Source organism: Lissotriton vulgaris, chromosome 11 (genome assembly GCF_964263255.1).
Source record: "Lissotriton vulgaris chromosome 11, aLisVul1.2, whole genome shotgun sequence".
NCBI lineage: Eukaryota > Metazoa > Chordata > Amphibia > Caudata > Salamandridae > Lissotriton > Lissotriton vulgaris.
The window spans coordinates 543,919,050-543,943,760 of NC_141699.1; the positions used below are offsets into that span (position 1 = coordinate 543,919,050).

General features: G+C 44.4%; 1 protein-coding gene across 1 annotated transcript in view; it reads left to right on the top strand.

Annotated features, from left to right (window-relative positions):
* The window catches only part of NKX6-3 (NK6 homeobox 3), a 77,200-nt gene that overhangs the window by 46,274 nt on the left and 6,215 nt on the right, over positions 1–24,711 (top strand). The gene's annotated exons all lie outside the window — the stretch shown is intronic.

Sequence of the window (24,711 nt, forward strand, 5' to 3'; positions counted from 1 at the left end):
TTGTTTTCTTGCCCCAGTATTGGACTTTCATAAATTCCCATGCTTTGTATCAGAGTAGCTAGCAGTAAGCAACAAATGCACATTTTGTTACATGCTTGTCAGCATATCACAGTATAAGTATTATCATAGATAGTCAAAACACTTTGTAACAGTAGATAGGCAATATTATCAAATACAAAATGTGCAATAAAGTAAGGAGAGATAGAAGGGAAAGCTCACCGCTCACTGGAACAGATTCCTAAGGACTGCTTGTCCGACTGCTGTGTCACTCCTTGTGGAAGAATCCAAACAGTAGTGTTTCGTGAATGAATGGGCACTGCTCCATGTAGATGCCCTACAAATGTCCTTGATAGGGACACCAGAGAAAAGAGCCATAGATGATGACACTGATCTCATAGAATGAGCTTTGATCCGTCCCTTCAGCGGCTTCCCTGCTGCTTGATGACAAAAATTAATTGTGCTGGCAATCCAACGTGATATCCCCTCCTTTGACAGGGGCAAACCTTTTCTTGGAGTGTTAAAAGCGACAAAAAGTTGCGAAGTCTTCCTGAATTCTTTTGTATGTAGAAGATAGAGCTTCAGGCATCTTTGGACATCCAAAGTGTGGAGAGATCTCTCCGCCAGAGATGAAGGTCGAGGAAAGAAAGACTTTAGCACTATAGGCTCATTTAGGTGAAAATCCGAAGGGACTTTTGGGATAAATTTCGTAAGATCAAAGATTCCTTTTTGAACTGTAAGAAAGGTTCAACAATTGTGAGAGCTTAAGAAGGCAAGCACGCGGATGACTGTTCGTCTTACCGTCCCATTTCCCTCCTTAACGTGGAGGCCAAGCTCTTCGCTACGATCCTAGCCCTTCACCTCAGGAGGGTGATCCCTGGTCTTGTGCATCTTGCTCAAACAGGTTTTCTCCCCGAGAGGGCGACCAGGTATAACTTGAGGAGAACACATAATTGGCTCATGGAAGTATGCAACATAGACGACCACCACTGGTTCCTCTCCCTAGATGCCGAAAAGGCATTTGACGAAGGAGTGCTAGATAGATTTGGCTTTGGCCCAAAATTCAGAGGGAAGATACGACTGCTTTACAATGATCCTAGGGCGAAAGTCCGGGTTAATGGCACACTTTCAAGGGACTTCCCAATACGGCGGGGCACCAGGCAAGGTTGTCCCCTGCCCCCGTTACTGTTCGCGCTCTCCATAGAAGTCATGGCATGTGCTGTTCGGCAAAATACGGCGATTAAGGGCTTCGCCATACAACCGACAGACGCCACGACGGAGAAACTCTCACTATATGCCGATGATGTCCTGCTGTATATCACAGACCCGGAAACCACCATTCCGGCGCTGTTCCTAGAACTTGACCGGTATGGGTCATATGCAGGGTATCGAATCAACTGGCATAAATCCATTCTTTACGACCCCCAGGGACGCGAAGGGAGATACTCACTCCCGGAACGATTGGAAAAGGCCTCGGAGGGGTTTAAATACCTCGGGGTGTTCATCACAACCAATAGGGAACTCTCCTTTGAGAAAAATATCCGATGCGTGCTGCATAACTTTATAGAAGACGCAGCGCAATGGAGAATGTTACCCCTGACACTCCTGGGCAGAGCGGCAATGTTTAAAATGATTACGCTCCCCCCGGTTCCTCTATGCCTTCGAAAATGAATATTTTCCCATGAAGGGTAGGGTGTTCAAGGATATCCAGGCGGAACTTAGGGCCTTTCTATGGCTAGGGAAACAATCTAGAGTGGCGCTCTCGACCCTCCAAAGACATCAATACAATGGGGGTATCTCCTTGCCCGACCTGGAGGCCTACATCTGGTCGCCATCAATGAATGGATGCATGCCCCGGCCACCCACCCCACATACGCACTAGAAAGACACACCATGGAAGCACACACTTGCCTACACTATCTGTATGGGGTAAGGACAGGGCCAGACTGCTGCCTGCCACGAGACTCACACTCGGAATCTGGACAAGGGCGACACGAGCAATAGGGTGGGAACATAGATTAACCAAACAGACTCCACTGTGGAAGTGTGCCTGGCTCAAAGAAATTAGTAAATTAAAGGGGTTCTGGAGTTGGGATGCTATTGGCATGTCGACCCTAGGAGATGTGATGAAAAATGGGGTGTTACAAGCTTTTCCGGCACTACGCAAAGAGTACGGGCTCCACCACACACAATACTTCAAATACATGCAACTAAGACATGCGTGGATGGCAGAGGGAGCCCTGACGGAGGCGCTTCCGGAATATGCGCCACTAGTGGGCCGCCTGCTACAAGAAAGCATCCCTACTAAGGCAGTGTCCCTTACCTATAAAAAAATAATGAATAATCGGACAGATAAACTGGGAAACCTAAGTGCCACATGGGAGAGGGAGGTGGGGGATATGGATGAAGTGGATTGGGGGACGGTCCTGATGCCCCCAAGGGAGGTAGCGGTCGAATCTCGACTGCGGTTGATTAAATTTAATGTCCTCCATAGGACCTATTTTGACAGGGCACGGCTATATAGGATAGGGAGGATACCGGACCCTGGCTGCTTGAGGTGTAACACGGGAATGGGGGATTTCTATCATACCATATGGACATGTCCACTTATACAACTCTTTTGGAAGGCGGTCTTGGCAGAGCTGGGGGAAGTGTTAGAGACCAGCATACCCTTAGACCCCAAACTGGTGCTACTTGGAATGACAAACGATGTGGACCTGGCTAGACCGCTGTTGATCTTTCTGGTATTGGCCCTAGTTGTGGCTAAGAGGGATGTGGCCAGGAAATGGGGGGCGACAGACACGCCTCAGTTGGATGAATGGAGGAGGGGTATGGACCTCTATATGGCTGCTGAGAGAACTACATACAAAGCAAGGGGATGCCCCAAAAAATTTGGCAGGGTATGGTGCAAATGGAGGAGCTATCATGGAATGGATGGTGGGTTGTGAGTTGCAAGCTGGGGAGGGAGGTTTCTATTGCCATGGAGTTAACTGCAATAAAGAGGTAGAGGTTGTTGGATGGGGAATGCACAATGGGATGTTACATTGCATTAATCGATATTGTGGTTTTTAGACTACAACAGGAGACGAGGCCAACGGACCTGGGGTGGGGGGATGGGTGTGTTGCTCGATAATGACATGCTTCAAGTTTGACTTGTTGATGGATAATGCAAATAAAAATGTTACCAAAAAAAAAACAATTGTGAGAGCTTAAAGTTCTTCAACCCTCCTGGCTGACGTTATCGCCAGAAGAAAAGCAATTTTCCATGACACAAACTTCATGTCAGCTTTATGTATTGGTTCAAAAGGAGCCCTCATGAGATGGGCAAGGACCAGGTTGAGTTGCCAAATTGGAGGAGGAGGTCTCACGGAGGGAAAGCCCTGAATAGACCCTTCAGGAATTGCTTGATCACCCTCGCGGACCAAAGAGAAGGGCCAGAGGTTGTTCGTCTGAACCTATAGATCGCTGCCAGATGCACCTTAATGGAAGAGTGTTGAAGACCTGATTTGGCCAAAGATAATATGTACGATAAGATCTTATGAGGAGCCGAAGTAAAAGGATGAAGATTTTCCTTTTGGCACCATGCACAAAAACGCTTCCATTATGCACGATAGGTCCTGTTTGTACTAGGAGCCCGAGCTTGAGCTAAAATGTTCTTGCAATCTTGAGGGATATCTAAAGCACTGAACTCTCGGTGCTCTGGAGCCAAGCTGTCAATTGCAGAGAGTTCGGGTCCGGATGCATTACTTGGCCCTGGGACATCGTCAGCAGGGTTGGAATAGGGCGTAGGAGAATTTGTTGATCCTGAGACAGAAGGAGGAGCTCTGTGAACCAAAATAGGCGGGGCCAAGCTGGGGCTATTAAAATCATGGTGCAGGGTTCCGTCTTGAGTTTCCTCTGTATCCTTGGTATCAAAGGAATCGGTGGAAAGGCGTAAAGAAATGCGCCTGGCCAGGCTATCGAAAGGGCATTCCCCAATGACCCTCGATGTTGATACCTGCTTGCGTAGAATTGGCATTTTGTGTTCGTTGGAGTCGCGAACAGGTCTATAAGAGGAGTGCCCCAACGAGAGAATATTCTTTCGAGAGTTCTCTGATCCAATTCCCATTAGTGGGAGACTGACCTTAGGCGGCTCAATGAATCCGCCTCCACATTGAGGGAACCTGGAAGATGTTCTGCTGAGAGAGATATCTGATGACGAATAACACATTCCCAGATCTCCTGTGCTTCCCTTGAAAAAAGTTTGGATTTTGTTCCGCCCTGCTTGTTCACATAATGCATGGCCGTTATGTAGTCTGTACGCACCAGGACTGTAGAATTCCGAATTTTTGGAAGGAAAGCTTGAAGAGCTAAACAAATTGCTCACAGTTCCAGTAGGTTGATATGAGAGGTGCGAAGCTCTGGAGACCAGTGATCGCTCACTTGAAGATCCTGTAATACAGCCCCCAGCCTTCTAGAGAAGCATCTGTGGTCAGAACTAACTGAGAGGGAGGAACCGTGAAGGAGAGACCTTCCTCGATATTGCTTGTTATAGTCCACCACCTGATTGCCTTCTTCATGACAGGAGTAATCTTTATCCTGTCCTCGAAAGACCCCTCTAATTGACGCCATTGCAAGTCTAGTTGTTCCTGCAGGGGACGCATGTGAAGCCTGCAGTGTGGAATCAATGCAATGCAAGATGACATCGATCCTAGAAGGGATTTGTACTGACGGACTGAAAGAGTTTGTTTCCTTTGAAATCGGTTGGCAGAAAGAATCAGTCTGTCCTGTCTCTCCTCTGAAGGGAAGCTTTGCAATGAGTTGTATCCAGAATGGCACCCAGAAATCTTGCCGACCTGGACGGAAGAAGGACAGACTTGCTTCTGTTTAGACCTAGACCCAGATGACTGAAAAGTTGAATACAATCCTCGACTGCCTTTGAGGCTGCTTGAGAGGATGGAGCTTTTATCAGCCAGTCGTCCAGGTAGGGAAACACCTGCAGAGACTGTCTTCTGAGAAAAGCTGCCACTGGTGCCAATACCTTTGTAAATATCCGCGGTGCAGATCTTAGTAAATGTAAATGTAATTTATATTTATATAGCGCATTATCACCAACGGTCTCTAAGCGCTTGCTTTGGGAACCCGTCCTGGTTTTTCCCTGTGAGATAACCCGTACTGGGCACCCCCCAAGGTGAAAGCCAGGCATCCCGCCGCGGGGGGCCATAGTGGAGATTAAGCAAGCTATTGCCCGGAGTTGCAGAGTGCGAACCTGTGATTCGAGTAGGCACCGTAGCGAGAATTATCGAGTCTGTGGACATTTTTGGGCTCAAGACCCTGCCGCGTCGGGAATTGAACCCTGGTCCCGGGTCTGACCTCTGCTTCATGATCTGCCTCCTCTAACCATTGAGCCACACTTCTCCACAAGGTCCGAAAGGTAGGACTCTGAACTGAAAGTGGCTCTCGGCTACTGTGAAGCGAAGATACCTCCTGTGGGCTGGATGAATGGGAACATGAAAATATGCGTCCTCTAGATCCAGAGTTGCCATATAATCGCCAGAATTTAGGAGACACAATATATCCTGGAGAGAAACCATCTGAAAAGAGAGTTTTATGAGATAGGTGTTGAGCTCCCTCAGGTCTAGAATTGGGCGCCACTTTTCTTCTGTCTTGCGAACCAGGAAAAAACTGAAATAGAATCCTTTTCCTCGTTGGGTCTGAGGAACCGATTCTATCGCTCCTTTGATGAGCAGCTGTTGAACTTCGAGACGCAGAAGATTCAGATGTTTTGATTCCGTGGCGCGAGGAGCTCTGGATGGTGGAAATTTTTGAAACTCCAGTGTGTGGCCGAATTGTATGATGTTGAGGACCCACCGATCCGATGAATAATTTTCCAGTTGTGGAGGTATTCTGATATCCTGCCCCCCCCTGATGTTACTAGAGGGGGAGGAACAGTAGACAGAGCCATGAAGCCGCTATTGTCGTTTAGAAGTATCTCTCCCCTGACGTCCCTGTCGTCCTCTTGATGGTTGGCGAGAGAAAGACGCCGATTGACCTTGGCTCTGCGAGTATTGGGGCTTGTATGACTGAGAGGACTGTGAGTAAGAAGAGTAGCGTTGTTGGTTGCCACCTCTGTACGACGAAAAACCTCTCCCTTTCGCACCCCTGAAAGGAACCTTGCGGTAATGCAATGTCCCCAAGGACCTTGCTGTGTCAGTGTCCTTCTTGATGTTTTGAAGGGCATCATCTATATGCTTCCCAAAAAGCATTTCTCCGTCATAAGGTAAGCCCAAGATGTTATTTTGAACTTCCTGGCTAAACCAGGTTGCCCGAAGCCAGCCCTGAAGCCTTAAAACTAGTGATCCCGCTAGAGCTCGAAAAGCGGTGGTTGCTATGTCCATAGCACAATCTATCACTTCTGAAGATGAACATTCTCCTTCCTCCAGTATCTTCCTGGCCTCTGCCTTTGCACCATCCGGAAGTTGGTCAACAAAAGGGGATAAATCGCACCACATTTGGCGATCATATCTACCCAGGATTTCAAGAGCATTAGCAGCTCAAACTAGAAGACTAGACATTGAGGAGAACCTTTTTCCCACATTGTACAGGCGTCTCCCTTCTTTGTCTGGCGGAGTCGTAAGGGGCGCTGATGGATTTTTGGACTTTCTTTTCGCTACCTGGGAAATAACTGAGTCCGGCTTCGGTTGACCAGTCAGGCAAGCGGGACCGTTTTCTGGAGCTTTATATTCCTTCTCCAGCCGGGGAAGAAAAGGAATGACTGTAGCTGGATTCTGCATCACCTTAGTACCTTCCGACCACACATGTTCGACTATCGGTATTGAACGGATGGATTTTCTGTAAGGCTCCTTGAAATCGTAAAGGAAACAGTCTGACTGTATTGTTGTAATAGGAAGACCAAACTTCTTGGACGCCCTCTCCATAAGGTTATGGAAACCTCCAATGTCTGCTGGAGGAGAGGTAGCAAGATCCGGCAATGGTGAGTCTGGATCTTGAATAACATACTCGTCCCAATCTCTATCCAGGTCTGGGGGTTGATCTACCTGATGATCTTCATCAGTTGAGTCATCATCATCCTGAATAGCAATAACTTCCTGATGGCTTTCTCTTGGTTCCGGCTCCGAAGCTCGAGAAACATGAGGTGTAACTGTAATTGGAGGAGTAGCTGGAATGGATGGAGTAGAAGGCTTCGTTTGCTGCTCAGAAGCTTGAGACGGAAACCTTCTCCTGTAATCCTGTAGCATCATCTGCAAGTCCGTTATGAGAGAGGACGGCATTGCCACCATGTCCTGACGAGATTGTTGTTGAGGCCTCTCTTCCTGAACGAAATGGCGTTCCTCCGTATAGTAGCCGTCAGAGTCTGAATCTTGATATAATAATAATAATAATAATAATAAAGAGCTTATAGAGCGCACAGTAACGCCATCACGGCGTGTCCCCGCGCTAAAGCTGTCAGTGAGCAACGAGAGAGCCTATGATCTACGCAGTGTATAGATGTGTTTTAAGCATGGCCCTGAACCGCGATTCACTGCTCTCCAGTATTTCAATTGAAGTTGGGATGAGCTATAAGCATCCCCATAAGGGCCATCCTCATCATCTGATTCCTCCTCAAAAAGCAAAGTTGGAGGCAAGGGTGTCACTCTGCGAGGGGATGTTATCTCTGGAGTGATCTGCTGTCTCTTTATAGAAATGTGGACCCTTTGAATCGTCGACGAGCTTGTCGTCGACAGAAACGTCGTCGGAAACGTCGACGAACTAGTCGTCGACGGGAACGTCGATGGGACCATTGACGGAGAGATGGACTTCGTCGACAGTGGACTGATCGTCGACGGTGTCGTCGACGAGCTCGTCGTCAGAATCATCACAGCTGTCGTCGTCGTTCTCATGGACGTTGCAGCCGTCGATGCTACCTTCGATGTCATCATCGTCGACGTCGAAGATGTAAGCACCATCGTCGACAAGAAGGGAACAGGTATCTTAAACGTCGACGAAGATATCACTGCAGCCGCCGTTGATTAAGCTGCCGTCAACGGTCCTGTCGACGGAGCTGTAACTGAACCCAAGTGTATTTTGGATGTCGTCGTCGACGTACCAGATGTTTTTGTCGTCTACGGACGAGTTTTCTTAACCAATTTTCCTTCCTGAGGGACAGAAGAAGGTTTCTTGGATACCTTCTCCTTTTCAGATGGTGGAGAAGCAATAGAAATGGTTTTCTGTACCTTCTTTGATGGCTGTGTCTCCTCAGTCTGTCCCAGCCTCTCCTTTACACCTCGGTGAGGAGATTGTTTGAGACTGGGCCTTTCAGACCTATCAGAGGTCTTTTGCAAGGCCTTAACAGGGGGCTCAGATGATGTTGAAGGGGAGGACCTACCCCTTTTCTTGGATCTTCTGGAGTATACAGCTGAGGAAGAATCCTCACTGTCGGATGATAGAACCTCCTTACGAGACTTCATTTTCTGCACCCAGGTTAACAAGCAGCCTTCCCTGTCTCTCAAGGTCTTCGTAGAGAAAGTTCTGCAGATCTTACAATTTGTGGCCTTGTGATCTGGGTACAAGCAGTATATACAGTCTTTATGCTTGTCCTCAATGTACAGCCTCTTCTTTGAACAGGTAGCAGAAGCTCTAAATAATGCCTTCGTCTCCTTATCAAGTCACAACGCTGGGACACGAAACTTGTGCCCCAAAACCATGGCACAATCGCTGCTGCATCAGCAGATCAAAGTATTCATTATCCAATGAGTCCTATGTAATCCATATTTAAACTTCTTCATCCTTTTAGTTAACCATTCATCAGACATAGTAGAGTAGAAAAAGAAGAAAATTTCAAAACTGAAGAGAAATCCGAGCAGCGCTCAGTGGAGACTCCCCTAGCACAACGTGCGGTAGAAAATCTGAGGCTCTGAGGCTCTCTCAGGAGGGTTCTATGGGGTGAGGCTACTCGGATTGGTTGTTGCAATTTTTTGGTCTCTTTTACAAAAAGAGGTGGATAGGCTACAAAATGAGATGAGCCCTAGGCCTGTCTTTCACTTTTATACCTACTGCTATGGGATTTTTCTATTACTGAGGCTCCTATTCCGACGAAGGGGGAATGATACAAAGCATGGGAATCTATGAAAGTCCAATACTGGGGCAAACATGAATCTGACCTTGTGTAGTCTAATCCGGTGTGCATGTAAAGCGCTCTAATGCCTGGGCCCAGGTTCAAGCTATATAAGACTAAAGCTAAGTGAAGAGAGAAGAAGACAGATCTTGAATGAAAGGAAGAAGGAACTGATGTGGGGGAAAGGAGATGCTGGAGGGCTACAGAAATGATGAGTAGAAGAAGAGATGGCTTCAGAAAGAGGTAGAAAAAGAAGCTAAATGGAGGGCAGGAAGAAAGTGCTGCAGAGTGAGAGAGGAGACAGCTGTTTGAGGACATAACAGGTTAAAAGAAAACTGTAAGAGAAGTGACCAGAGGAATGCACGTGCTGATCACGAACTTCTCGGATTTACAGAATTGCATTGGAAGGTTTTCTATATCTGACATATATATATATGAAATATCATGTTGTCTGTTGCCCAATTTCTGCCTTCTGCTGGTTTATTCTACTAACAGTTTAAAATGACCATGTATGTATGTTCTCTTACTCCTGCTGAATATTATTGCCTGTGCATGCGTAACATTCATAGGGAGTAAATCTTAAGCAAAGGAAGACGAGTGGTGTTTCAGAGCTTAGCACATCTTGTAGTTTGCAAACACCCAAATACACGTCACAGTGGGTATAAACAAATTTGCCTCTCACCCTGGCAATGATGCAAGTCTTAATCCTGCCAACGTCTGGCACAAACTCCTTTCACAGTAAAGGGGAATTGAGCTAGATGTGGGCGAGCAATTGAAGGTAATATAGTATTTGTATGACTTTATTTGCTAGCTCAGTGTAGTGATTATGACAAGCAGTAACTTACAATCCAAGTTGGTTTTTTCACAGGTAGTATCAATAAGTCCTTAACAACAGGTAGGTCATCATTAACAGGTATACAAGTCCTGTAGGGCAGCATGTAGGTGATAATCAACAGCCCCACCAGGAGCAGCCTGCTAGCTGCTCAACCCCATCCTCCAACTGTCACTCCTCATCCAGTCATCCAGCCATTATACACATAGCCAACACATCAACATTCCACTCAGAACACTCACACAGGGTGAGCAGCTAGGGAACAGGATAACATAGGAGTGAAACCATACTACATTACCTCTTCCTTAATGAACAGAAAAATAACAGAACCAATGTATTAAACTATAAACATAAAAATACAGCAATAATAAATAGTCCACAACCCAAAGATGAAGGAAACAAAGCCCACATCATAAAGTGGAAATTAATTATTTAAAACAAAGTCAAAGCCCAGACCCAGGGATGACGGGAACACCGCATCACGAAAGGGCAAGGAACCAAAGACAAGAAGGAAAGATGGATACAGAATAAAATACCCATCCCCCTCCTCAAATACTGAAAATAAAAATACAACAAAACGTTAAAAAGATGCTCTCCCACAAAGAGGCAAACAAGGTCAAAACCCTGCACAACAGAAACAAACGTGTGGCACACGGTGTCTTATGCACACAGGGACCAACCCTGCAACTAAAATAATACGTGTGGCACATGGTGTCTTATTCACACAGGGACCAAAGCTGCAACTAAAATAATACATGTGGCACAAGGTGTCTTATGCACACAGGGAACCCACCAATGCAACAAACAAATAATGTGCAGCACAAGGTGTCTTATGCATACAGGGAACACACCCCTGCAACAAAACTGATCGTGTGGCACAAGGTGTCTTACGCACACAAGAAAAGTAATTCCTTGCAACCAAAAAAAAAACATACAAACCAACCCTGCATAAGGTGTGTAAAAAGAAGCAAAGGGACTGTGACCCCAGGCCAACCCTAATGTAAGGGACAGTGAATACAGTTCACAGAACAATGTCATTAAGATACCAATCTCCATGTATGTAAAAACTACTCCCAACTGTACACTACATACTGTGAAAACACTGCAACAATCTGTAAAACAAATTTAAACATGTCGAAGTCAATTACACATAAGGCTTGTGACAACACTCTCACAATGTGACATCTGGGGTAGGGAATAGCTGTGAACAATAACTTATACAAATACATTACTGTCATTTTGCAAACAAAGGGGCCCATTAGGATGGCGGGCGGATTGCCCCCGCCAGGCTGGCGGTAGCCACTGCCGGCCAAAGACCGTCCTCCGCTTTTCCGCCCCAAACGCCATGCGACCGGGGCGGAAAAAGTCTAACCTGGTGGCGGTGTCTATTAGACACCGCCAGCCATATTAGGATGGGCCAGAACAGATGCCTTTCCGTGGCGGCGATGCCGACAATGAAAGGCATGAGGTCTTCATTCCGGGGGCCCCCGGAGTGAAGGAGAGGTGGGGGGTGCACACGGGGGTTACCTGTGGTACACCCCTGCATTTACATTAACAAAGCGGCAGGCACCACTCGGTACCTGCCGCTTTGTCAATGCAAATGCATTCATGCATTGTTAGCATTGTGGCGGGCGGTGCTGAGAGCACCGCCCGCCACAATGCTAACAATGCAGGATGCGCCCGCCACAGTGGCGGGCGCATCCTAATACGCCACAAGGGATCCCCGCCCTGATGGTGGGCGGTCCCACTGACCGATAGGATGGTGGGCGGACTTCATCCTAATGGACCTCAAAGTGTTGTACAGTTTCCACAAACTGCTTCTCTTCAGGAACATATGTGCAGACAAAGTATTATTAGACATGCTCCTCAAGTTCCTTTCAATAGCAGTTACCAATGAAGAAAAGCTAAAAAAACAAATAAAAACGAACATGCATGATACTTGTTCACTGGAAAAGACTGCAGGCAAACAATAAAAAACGTGTAGCCAAATCCTTCAGCGCAGCACTCCAGTAAAGGTCCAAAATGTACCCACATATTGAAAATGTACCTTCTGCGTGCTGCAGAGCGTCCAATCAAGAAAGGCAGCAGGGACTCCAAACATAGTTCCCCAACTCCAACAGCAGACTGTTTTTCTTTGTGACTGACTGGCTAACGATTCGCCTGAAATGCGTGCCCCACACGTAGTTGGCTAATCAAACGTGAACAACAGGACAAGAAAAAGCTGCCGCCAATCACAAGATAGCGGCACGTAACAGACGTCGCGCCGAATGACTCCCTGCATGCCTGTGCCACAGAACGTCTTCAGCAGCACCCAGCCTCCCAGCATCGTCACAGTAGAAGCCTCGAGCCATCAGCACGTCCTCACAACAGAGGTAAGATCACGCGCACTGAATGAGACACGTGCCTCATATTTGAAATAACTTAAAATGGTTGAAAAGGCAAAGTTGCTCAAAACAACACCAACAATGAACGACAAAAATTGGAAAAAACTGAACATTTTAAAAAAAGCAGCTTACAACATTTTATAATCACGAAATCTGGCAGGAACAAACTTCAATCTAGAAGAGGCACTTCTTAGAGGAACGTGATCATTGTGGACACCCACCCCCCTCTCTTGAACACAGGTGGGCCCAACAAACGGGGAAGAATGAACGCCTAACTTCTTGTTGACGGAGTCAACCATGGACTTGGGTACAATAGAAATGTTCGATTTGTTCCAGACCCTGCCATCCTCTAATACCACCACTCGGTCTTTCACAGCAGTCACCCTCTTGGGAAATGAGAAACCAGACTCTCCCTTACGAAAAAACCCAGGTTTCCTAATCCTAACCCAATCCCCCACCATGATGTTGATCGGACAACGTAAAGGAGGTCTGGTATCATACTTGACAGCAGATCTGACATCAGTCACCGCAGACAAATCCTTAGCATTCCCAACTCTCCTAGACATCCATTCCTTGTTGAGTTTTGAGCCAGCCACCCTCCCTCTCAACAAAGTAAACGGGGCAACACCAGTGCTAACATGAGGAGTAGTTCTCACTGCCCACAGTATATCTCTAACAGCACTCCGCCAATGCAAACCATTCACTAGGGCTAGTTGCAGGTGTTCTTTAACAACACGGTTGAAGCGCTCACCCAAACCATTACTGCGGGGGTGATAGAGAGATGTGAAGATGTGTTTCAACCTGCATCCTTCAAAAACTCTTGCATCTCCAGGGAAGTTAATTGGGTACCATTGTCCGACACCAGTTCTTCTGGGAAACCTTCCCTGAGAAAAACGTCTTGCAAAAAATGTATTACAGTAGTGGAGTTGACACAGAAAAACAAATCTGACTTCAGGCTATTTGGTCATGTAGTAAATCGGGACAAGGGCATATTTGGGGGAACAGCCAATGAGACAAAAAGGACCAGCAATGTCAAACGGCAATTTGGACCAAGGAGAATTCTTTACTGTAATGGGTTCAATAGGGGAGGGAAGGGATACCTGAGATTTGTCGCTTGTGACACATGCACAACAGTCACAGGCAAAATGCTTGACATCCTTGTCAAGAGCTGGCCACCAAAAATCCTGTCTCACTCTGCGCTCCATGGCACGGATCTCAGGATGGCCTTCGTGAGCCAGTTTCAAGACCCTTTTCCGGATGGAGAAAGGTACTACTAACAACCCACGTCTCCTTAGCACACCATCAACCACAGATAACTCGTCCTTAACCCTTTCATTAGGCACAAGTTCAGTAGGGCAGTCCTTGTCACAGGGCCACACTCCAGCCAAAAGGTCAATGACCTTCATAACATCAGCATCCTCAGCAACACCATCCAACCATTCCTGCTCAAAAAGAGCAAAACCCACCGTATTCTCCCAAAACACGTACTACTTCCAAATCATCACAACTAGAGGCATCATCTCGACTAGGATGGGGCAACCTCGACAAACAATTGGCTACATAGTTTTTTGTACCAGCCACATATTCCAGTCGATAACAAAATTCTTGCAGCCTAAATTGCCATTTGGCGATACGTGGCGTAGCTCTCCCACCACCCTTGGTAGTAAACAAATCAACCAAAGGTTTGTGGTCGGTTCTTAAGATGAATTCAGAAGTTCCTGAAATGTTGAACACCCCACCACAAACCCAGAGCTTCCTTTTCGATGGTAGAATAAGTTCCATTCGGTGCCTCTCAAAGTTCTTGAAGCAAAGGCTATAGTTTCCTCAAGGCCTTCACTCCTTTTTTGAAGGAGAACAAGCCCCAAACCTACATTGCCAGCATCAGTGGGAACAATACACAAATCATTAATATTAAAGGGTTTGAGTGTACAATTTCCAGTTTGATACCTTCGAAATTGTTATTACAGTCATCATCCCACACAAATTTAGCATTCTTTTTAAGTAAATTCCGCATAGAGGGCCTTTTGGTGGAAAGATTACTAACAAATTTGGCATAGTTTTCCACCAGTCAAAGATAAGAACGAAGTTGGTCTTTGTTCAGGAGTGTAGGGGCATTCTGGATGGCTTCAATGATTTTGAGTTTGGGATCTATTCCCTTGTGAGATAGGTGATGGCCTAAGTAATCAATGCCATCTTGGAGAAACTTGCACTTGTCAGCCCTTAAATTTAAACCACTAGCTCTGATGATACTCAAGATGTGCTTAACCCTTTCATCAAGTTCAAACTCAGTCTTCCCATAAATGAGAATATCGTCCTGGAAAAAAACAACACCAGTGAAGTCCTTAAAAAGATTGTTCATCAACCTATGAAATACGGCAGAGGCCGAGGCAAGGCCAAATCGCATGTGTATGTATTGAAAAAGCACGCTCAGCAGTGATGAAAGATGTCAAGAGTCTAGACTTCTTGCACAACTCAATTTGATGGTATGCCGATGAGATGTCAAGAGAGGTAAAAAAATGTAGCACCTTCAAGAGTGGCCAACATCTCATTAATGTTTGGAAGTGGGTGGCGATCAATCCAGATGTTAGCGTTAAGGTCTCTCAGATCAACACACATCCTGAGAAATGTGTCCGATTTTCATGCCAAAACAATGGGGGCGAGCCATTCGGAACCCTCAATCGGTTCAATGACCCCAGCAGTACACAAACGTTCTAGTTCTTTCTTGAGTTCAAGGTGTAAACTTAAAGGTACCTTATGTACTTAGTGTGCAATAGCACTAGCACCATCCTAGAGTATGATACGGTGCTGGAAACCTCCAAGCTTCCCAAGTTCACCATTGAAGATTTCAGGAAACATTTGCACCCACTTGACATCAGAAGTATGACTTACGGTGTGGACGGGAGACGTACCACAAACAAGCAGATCGTGGAACTGACTCAGTTTGCTGCGAGACACTACCATATCAGGATGATTGGGATCAGGGATTATATTCAGAGCACCTTGCTCGTCCCATTCTAACAGGTTTGCACCATCCTTAACCACAAATACAGTCCCAGTGGCATGATCAGTATCGCAGGTCAAGCTCGCAGTGAATTTACCCAAAACCTCTACCCTTTTGCCCCCTTAAGCAAAGATTTTGATGTTGGATTGTTCTAATTGGGTGTTGCCAATCTTGTTGAAATCTGTGGTATTGATGAGGGTAAAAGGTGAACCTGAGTCAGCTAAAAACACAAGATTTGTTTCATTGACAGAGATGATACACGAAGGGGATTTCCTTTAGCAGGGTCCACCCAAGGAAGAGAGTTCCACCACTCCATCACTGTGAGATGGTGAAGGTGACAGCATGAGTAGTTAACAATTTTCTTCATCAGAATCTTCAACTAAGGCTTTCACAGTTTGCATAGAACACAACAGCTTTGCACATTCTCGAATAGTGCCCCGTTTTCCACATTTGTAACAAGTTTGGTTAAGGGCAAAACAAAATTTGGCATTGCCTGAATGAGACTTGTTGCCACAATGGAAAAACATGACTTCATTTTGTCCAGGCTTTGCTTTGATGGGGTTAGGCGTAGGGAGACTGGGAACAGTGGCGATGGAATCTTTAGGTTTGGAAACAGATTTGGAATTCAACAGTTTTACTTCACCAGAGGAGGAAGAAGTACTAGTCATTTCTTTTACACAAAACTGTGGATGTTCAATACTTCTGGCCAATGTGAGAACAGTTTCTAAGTCAGGATCATCAGAGGCCAGTAATTTTTCCTGGATTTTCTTGTTTAACGTCCTCTCGTTTAGTTGATCCCGTATGATCTCATCCCTGAATTCTATATAATTGCAGGTAAGTGCCAGAATCCTAAGGGCAGCTACGAAATCATCTATGGATTCTCCAGGAGTTTGTGCACGTTGAAGAAATGTATGACGTTCAAGAACAACGTTCCTTTTGGAACTAAATCTTTTATCAAGAGTTTTTACAAGTGAAGCGTACTCGTCAACAAGTAGAGAATCACAGTCATCTACACAACTTACACGAGTGCTTACTACTTCGAGAGGTAATGTTTTCAAAACATTTCTGCCTTCAGAACCAAGATTATATACTAAAAGAGCATCTTTGTTTTTTGATGGGAAGGTTTCGCCATCAATGGCCTCTAGGTAGGCGTCAAAAGTGTCCTTCCATTGCTCCCGCTGAACAGGTGGCGTATCAGCAGACTGTAGAAATGGCGGAGGAGCAATAATACGTTCCATGTTCATGCGTGGGTGAATTGCTGCCCACACCAATGTAAAATTAAACCAAACAGGCTTTGATGCAATTACTTGCGTAAGATTTAAGAAAATGCAAAAAAAAACAATAAGATTCGACAGACAAGGAAGAACTCACAAGTGCTCCATGAAGGTGTGCATGTCACCGAGGAAATGCATGTTACAGATCAAGTTGCAAGCACACCAAAATGTAATTTTAACAACAGGTGTGCGCATCACCAAATAGAGATGAACTGCAGAAAAGGTTGAATAAGAATAAGAAATCAAATCAGGGGTGTGTGCATCACCGAGTTGCGCGTTAATATGAGTGGAAATGTGCAGAAATTGGTGTGTGCACATTGCTGCGTGAAAGCACGTTGTAGCGCCTTAGCAATACACAAAATGCAATTTTGAAAGGTTAGCCCATCACCGAGTCGGGATGAGCTGATTACAGAGAAAGCAATAGTAGAATCAAAGGTGTGAGCATCACTGAGTAGACAAAGCGTGTTGCCAAGGAAACGAAATGCCAGGAGGAAGGAATCCAAGATGCCCGTTGCGTAGACGTCAATACGTAGACGTGCGGCTTGGCAATTCAGCAGGGAACTCGGGCTGGGTAACGCTGGTAGACACTGTCGCTAGGGAGATGAGTTGCCAAGCAACCAAACGCGCATAGGAAAGGCGCGAGGAGACTCACGGTTAATGACGTGAAGGCTGCTCTGACTTCTGAATTTCGACGATGTCAACCAAAAACAAATGGCACGCAGCAGATACAGTCAACAGGCAAAGGAAGTCCAGATACGGAGCGCCAGGGAGGGAAACCAACAACAACACTTGATGAAGTTTGATGAAGGCAACGAGCATATAAGAAGCTCCAGGACACAGGAAACCATCAGGCACACCACAGGAGTGCCGGGGGGAGGAGCTGGAAGCGACGGACCAACTCATCGCTAGTGAAAGGAAGACACAACGCTGGAAGCAGGAGGTGAGTTTATTGCATCCAACGTCCTCCAGGTCCAGGCAGCAACTGCCGAACCAGAGGTCCCATTATAGAGTGGAATACCTGCACATAGCAACAATAGAACGCCCACCCAAGTTCCAACTGAAGCTAACAAAAAGAAAAGGCCAGTGTTTGTGAATTGAAAAAACACAAGTAAATCAATTGTCAAATTAAAGTGAAATTCAGACAGCCCTCCGTGAAAAAGATGAACTGTCAACATACTGAAAACCCAACCTGTTGAAACAAATGCCTAACTGCAACAATGAGCATTAATTTCCTCGAGAGCATTTACATAATGAGCGAGATACAGAGAGAAAGAGTGTGTGTGTTAGCGTGTTAGTTTAAAATGTGGTCCCATCAAAAAGTTCCTAAACTGTCTGGATGTCCCCAGGATCCATGCTGCCAAGAGTCTCCACACTATGCGGCCACACACTACTGTTTACTCTGGACAACGCATTCTATGACAATGTTTTTTTTAAAGAATGTGACAGCTATCAGTTGAATCAACTAGTAAAGCCATGGCAGTCTCACATAAATTACACTAATCAGGGTCATGATCATACTTTCCATGGCTTGTATCTTGAGCGTCACCTGTGTATATATTGGTACTGCTCAAAAATATTTACACAAATGCCTGACCAATTTATAAAAAGAGCACTCCCAGTGCCCCTTCTCTTCAGCTCCTGAATGGGCAGCTTTAGTGTTATTTCAGACGTGACAAATTACATGGCGCCACCACAAGCCACATGACATGGGCACACTTCACATAGTCACCGGGTGAAGAGCTGAGATCACAAGGTGAGCACTTGGGGACGTAGTATGATAAGGGAGTACTTTTCCTGTTTTCCGCCACAGAGCACCTTCAAACAGGTATGCAGTAAGTAAACAGAAACAGTGCACCCTTTTATGTTAATTATGCTGGCTCCAGGACAACCGCAAACTCGTGCTGCCCTGTGGGCAGCGCATTCAAGTGAAATCTGCTTTAGAGCTGCTCTGTGTTTCACTGTGCAGGTGGCAAACCACCTTCACTTTCAAGGGGGATTAGACATCCCAATGTAGGCAGGTGCAGTGATTGACTGCGCCCACCTGCAGCAGGATGTCTGAGGGTCCATGGTCCCCCTGTATCCCCTCGAGAGGGCTGCCTTTAGGAAGCACAATGAAACTGCCCACCTTTGTGTGGTACACTTCAGTGCACCTCCTAAAGGCATGTGTTCCTCTGTGCTTACATCCATAATACAGCTCTGGTGCAGAGGCAAAGCGATTACCTCACGGGCATGGGACCACACCCCCATCCAAATTAGGAAACACCCTCTCATTATAGCGCTGGCGCTACATGTGCACCAGTGCTATCAGTATTATAGAAGGGGGAACACAATTGTCTGCGATTTCTGTGATACCAAAGTGCCCCGGTGGGGGTGCAAGAAGCAGGCACACATTCCTGTTGCGCCTTCAGGGTACTTTCGGCCCCTGGTGAGTTACCAGCTTGTGTGTGGAGGCTCTGCTCTAATGACAGACTCCACACATCACACATGGGAGGCCGCTTCAGGATTCCTGTGTGTTTTGGCTCATGTAGATATGGCTACCCACTCTCCACACCCAAACACCTTTAATGTTCCTTCATGGTACATCAAGCGGACAGTCTGAAAGCCGCCCCACGAGCTCAAGGTCCTGTCCCTTCGAAGGACCCACCTCCTGCCCCATGGCATAGTGTGTTATTGATGAAAAACATTCCCCTAAAAACACTACCCTTTGTAGTAAGTGATAAGGTATGCTATGTTACATGTTTTCTTATAAATGGCATCTTCCGGCACGAACAGTAACATAACCAGTAGCACAGAATAGAGATTTGAAAGATAAATGTTTTAGATCTTTATTTATTATTATTACACAGTTTTGAGCCTAACTAGGCTCACATGTACAATTTTTCAAAGCCTAAACAAAAATAGCCACTATCTGTACATAACTAACAATACATCATACAACGCTTATAAATCACTGACAGAATATTGAGGTAAAGAATATCGAGTTGCCACAATATCGACTTCAAAATATCGAGTCACAGAATATCGACTTCCTATCTACAAACAGGTAAGTGCAAAAATATCGAATACAAAATATTGTTGTTAAAATATAGTTTGCTAAAATATCGACTTTTTAAAATGTCTTAAAAGTAATATGAAATTAATTAAATAATAAAAATAGTAAAACATACTTAAAATTAAATTTAAAAAAGTTACAATTAATAATTAATTAATAAATGTTACCCAAAAAAAGAAACATGCATTTTTTTTATATATATTAACTTAATAATATTAAAAGATAATTATTTATTTTTAATTATAAAAATGTAAATACATAATTTTAAAAATACAATTACATATATAAATAAATAAAACTATAATATAAAAATAGAAATAATTTATATATAATTTTAAACATTAAAATAAATATTTTGTTTTAAAATAATATTTTACAGTACATTAAATATAACAATATTAAAAACGTTAAATAGCGTAGCGGATACAATTAATATTTCCCCTCCAGCGAGTGGAACAGTAGGGAAAGTATTGGATAGTGGGTGGGTTTAAATTACTATTCCCACTCCAGGCAGGGCAACGGTAGGGAAAGTGTTGGATAGCGGGTGAGTAAAAATTACTATTCCCACTGCAGCTAGTGCAACAGTGGGGAAAGTGTTGAATAGAGGGTGGGAATAATTTACTATTCCCACTCCAGGGAGTGGAACAGTAGGGAAAGTATTGGATAGCGGGTGGGTAAAAATTACTATTCCCACTCCAGCAAGTGCAGCAGTAGGGAAAGTGTTGGCTAGCGGGTGGGTAAAAATTACTATTCCGACTCCATCAAGTGCAACAGTAGGGAAAGTGTTGGATAGCGGATGGGAATAATTTACTATTCCCACTCCGCCGAGTGTAACAGTAGGGAAAGTGTTGGATAGCGGGAGGGTACACATTACTATTTCAACTCTAGTAAGTGCAACAGTAGAGAAAGTGTTGGAAAGCGGGTGGGGAGAAATTATTATTTCCACTCCAGGGAATGAAACAGTAGGGAAAGTGTTGGATAGCAGATGGGTACAAATTACTATTCCCACTACAGCAAGTGCAACAGTAGGGAAAGTGTTGGATAGCGGGAGTTTAAAAAATACTATGCCCACTCCAGAGAGTGCAACAGTAGGGAGCGGGTGGGGAAAAATTACTATTCCTACTCCAGTGAGTGCAACAGTAGGGAAAGTGTTGGATAGCGGATGGGAATAATGTAATATTCCCAATCCACCAATTGTAACAGTAAGAAAAGTGTTGGACAGCATAGGGGAATAATTTAGTATACCCACTCCTGCAATATAATTACCATTATTTAACAATTAATATGCTTTTCAAAATTAATTTACATCCTACCATTTTCCCCTATAAACGTCACCTCCAATATTGTAAAATATTAATAAATTAACATAATTAATTAACTAATAAAAATTAAAATACTCATGAAATCTAAAATAATTCACACAATTAACACTATAAAATAACTTTAAATATTATATAAAAAAAAGAATAAAAAGTACATTAAAATAAAATTACTTCCCACCCTACTCCCCTATCAAAATCTCACAATTAACATATTTAAAAATAATAAATAATTACTAAGTAATAAAAAACACACACAATTAACATAATTACCAAGTAATTATTAATTGCTATTAATCGATTTATAATTAAATAATAAATTAATTAATGTAATTAATTAACAGTATACATTAAATACTAAATTATTAATAAAATAATAAATTAATTTCAATTAAATTACTTCCCACCCAATTCCCTAATAAACTCACAAACCGCTACAGAATGAAATTATGCAACACTTAATTAACATATAATTAATTAATTCTAAATAATTCTTAAAAAATATATTATGATTAAATTACTTCCCATCCTATTCCCCTATAAACCCACAACACGCTATGGAATTAAATTATGCAAAAATGAATTAACATAAAATGCATCACTTTAAACAAATTCAAACATACATTACAAAAATAATACATACTTTTAACACATATACTAACATACAAAACACTAAAAACAAATTTGATATTACGGACTTCGATATTATGAAAAATGATATTTCTTACCTGCATGTCAATATTCCTAACCAGTATATTTTTGCAGGTCGATATCCTGTCCACTCGATATTAAAAACTCGATATTTTGCCCACTCAATATTTTTAATTCGATCTTATGACTAGTTACCTAAATAACCACTCAATTTTCTTTTTCTTAACACATATCCTATCATTAAAATCTAATTTTCCAAAAAATAAAAGTATTTCTCAATACATAGTACACTTCACATTTATAAAACTATTTTCTCAAAAAATACCTTCATAATACTTAACACAAATCTCCTCAAGATATTAAAATATATCTGAATCTTTCATTTTGGGGAGAAATAAGGAGGGGCGCACAGGATCCGAAAACTTTGTTTCAGAATCATAAAAAAGAGAGTACATATAATGTTTCCGTACCTTAGATAAAGCCCACCGCTCTTACCTGCACAGGCCGCGGCACGGGACCTGCACGGCTAGTGGAAGTTCTCCTGGGGGGGCAAAGCACATCCTGCTACTGCTGAGCTGGTAGGAAAACCGTCTGCCACACAAGTGCTAAATAAGGCCCTTTGTTCTTGTTATTGGGCAGTTTGAATGTGATACTGCTGAACTACATAAATATTTAAAACAATGCATTTTTATTCAGTATTGTTCCACTATGATGATTTTCTATGAGGATTTGGATGTTATAAATATATTGTAAAGACTGTGCTGAACTATGTATTTAAATTACAAAAAAGGTAACATTGATGGTCACATTATGGTGAATTTGAAGTAACTTTGTGGTCGATTAGAATGGCGGACCGCCCCGGAGGTGGAGGGACCAACCGCAGGGGCAGCAGCGGTCCCTCCGTAGCAATTAGGATGTGACCGCCACCCTGGTGGTCACATCCCGTATATTTTACATTGCCGCAGGTGCTGCTTTGAGCAGCACTCGCCGCAATGTAAAATATGCATTTTCAACTTTGGCATGCACAACTTGGCAGGCACCGCCTGGTGCCTACCACCTTGTGCATGGCAAAGGAGGGGGGTACCATAGGTACCCCCCATGTGCACCCCACAACACCCTGGGGGCCCGCAACAGGCCCCCAAACACAAAAGACCACATGCTTTTCCACGGCGGAAAAGCCGGCGTGGAAAAGCATGTTTATGCCTGCATCCTAATATGGCTGGCAGTGTCTTGCAGACACCGCCACCATATTTGCGTGCATACACCGCGGATCAGCGGCGGATGGATTTGTCATCCACCGCTGATCCCACCGCCATCCTAATGTGGCGGTGGGTGTTTCCAATGTCCGCGGAGGTGAATCCGCATCCTCCAGGCCGGCGGTGGCTTCCGCCGGCCCGGAGGATGCGGATTCACCGCCATCCTAGTCGGCCCCTTTATAAGGTTGTATGTGTCTTTAATAAATGAGGATGATATTCCATTCAAGTAGGTTAACATGAGTGGCTGTGAGAATGGCATTAGGTTGTTAGAAGCAAAGACATGACTAGTCCATAACGTTCATTAATTGGGATTCAATACCAGGTACACTAGAAAAATACTAGGAAAGGCCTGCAAAGAAACTAAGAGGTCTATTACGATGGCAGACGGACAAAGTCCGCCCGCCAACGCAACGGCCAAAGGGACCGCCCGCAATATGTGCGGCGGTCCCGTGATGCTGATTAGGATGCCCCCACCACATAGGCGGGCCCATTCAGCATTTTTTACATTACGTCGGGCGGTGCTTTCAGCAGCACCCACTGCAATGTAAAAAAGGCATTTGTGCATTTGCATGCACAACGTGGCAGGCACAGCTCAGTGCCTGCCACGTTGTGTATGCAAATGCAAATGCACATGTGCACCCACCCCCCCCCAACATTCAGGCACCGCATGCCTTTCCATGGCGGCAACGCCGCCATGCAAAGGCACATCCCTGCCTGCATTATAATATGGATGGCGGTGTCTTGCAGACACCGCCAACATATTATACCTCTTTTCTGCCCGGTCTCGGTTTACCTGTGGAAAACCGACGGACGGTCTTTCGTCCGCCGGAGTCCCCCGCCATCGTAATATGGAGGGGGAAATGGGATGCGGGGGGTGGAAAATGTCGGGCGGATCTCCACCGCCATGCGGGCGGTGGCGATCCGCCCGACATACTAATAGACCCGTAAGTCAGTTAGGCCAATGGCATGCACTAGTCAAGATATGATACTGAAAAGCAGGCCTGATGCTGTAGTTTTGCAGATGGAGTTTACTCTATCGGAATGGCGGAGGACAATACCTCTGTCATTCCACGGGACCTCCCCCACCAAATTTAAAATTGTCCACCAGACCCACAGACAACTCTCTACATTGACAGAATCCTCCATCATGGTGGTTCCTATCAATGTAGGACAAGTTTGACGGGTGGACTGTTCAAAAGTTTTTTGTTTTTCCAAAACCTCCCAAAGCAGAAGTTGTTTTTGAAAAAACAAAACACCTAATGGCTCCCACACTCTGGGAGTTTTTTTACAGGGTGAGGGTCGCTATTGTTTTTTTACCAGTCTTTCGTATCAGTGACGGCCCGGAGAAAAACACTTTACATATAATCTAAATAGGGCAGATCTTCCGGTGGCCCTACCCTGTCATTGAAAAAGTAGTGTCGCAAAAGTAGCGTCCCCCAAACTCTAAATCAGCCCCCACGTTGTCTTTTAAACCCTTAATTTCGAAATTCCGGCTATGTACAGTAGTAACACCATATAGTAATAATGTTTCCGAAAAGCATTACCTTTGTACTTTGAGGATTTGGGGCAAAGAAGGGGAATAACCAACGATAACATTTTTGCTATTGGCAAATTGCGAATTTTTATGAGTTGTTTTTCTGAAGTCTTTAACTGGAAGTAATAACTGCAGTCATATATCGCCGGGTGTCATGAAAGTTAATGCCAGTGATTAAGTAAAAACACAATGCATCAGTAAAAATATATGACCACCTGACTACTGCCCATTTATATCGTTCTATTGGCCTATGACCACATTGTAAATGAGGGCACGAGTTTTGTACACATGAACTCTGATCTCCAGAAATATGTTGA